Genomic DNA, 431 nt, shown 5'->3' on the forward strand with positions numbered 1-431 from the left:
CACTTACATGTATGCATCCTCAAATAAATCAAATAGACAGAGGCTACAGCATCGGGATCTCAGTCGTCGATGTCATTTCGGTCGCATCTTCGTCCGCCTCTTTCGGTGCTTCCGAATTTCTTGGGCGGGTCCTGGCTAGCATGGCGCCCACAAGGACCGACGCAACACCGACGCAGCCAAAGAGAGCAAAGCCGAGACTGTTGTCCATGCGAGCAGACGCAGTAGCGACCGCATCCGGCAGCTTTGGAACACGCGTCCCCCGCACGGCACCAGTCTTGATCTCAATGTCGGGGTCTCCGCTCAGCATGGCCGGCCTCGACTCAGTGTGCAGGCGTGGATCGGGGCTTTGCTCTCCAGCGAGCACCGCAGTGGACACAAAGAGCAAAAGCAGCAAGCGACGCAACATTTGCACTGCAAGTAATCCACCACGA

The sequence above is a fragment of the Saprolegnia parasitica genome (genome assembly GCF_000151545.1).
Source record: "Saprolegnia parasitica CBS 223.65 unplaced genomic scaffold supercont2.239, whole genome shotgun sequence".
Classification (NCBI taxonomy): Eukaryota; Oomycota; class Saprolegniomycetes; order Saprolegniales; family Saprolegniaceae; genus Saprolegnia; species Saprolegnia parasitica.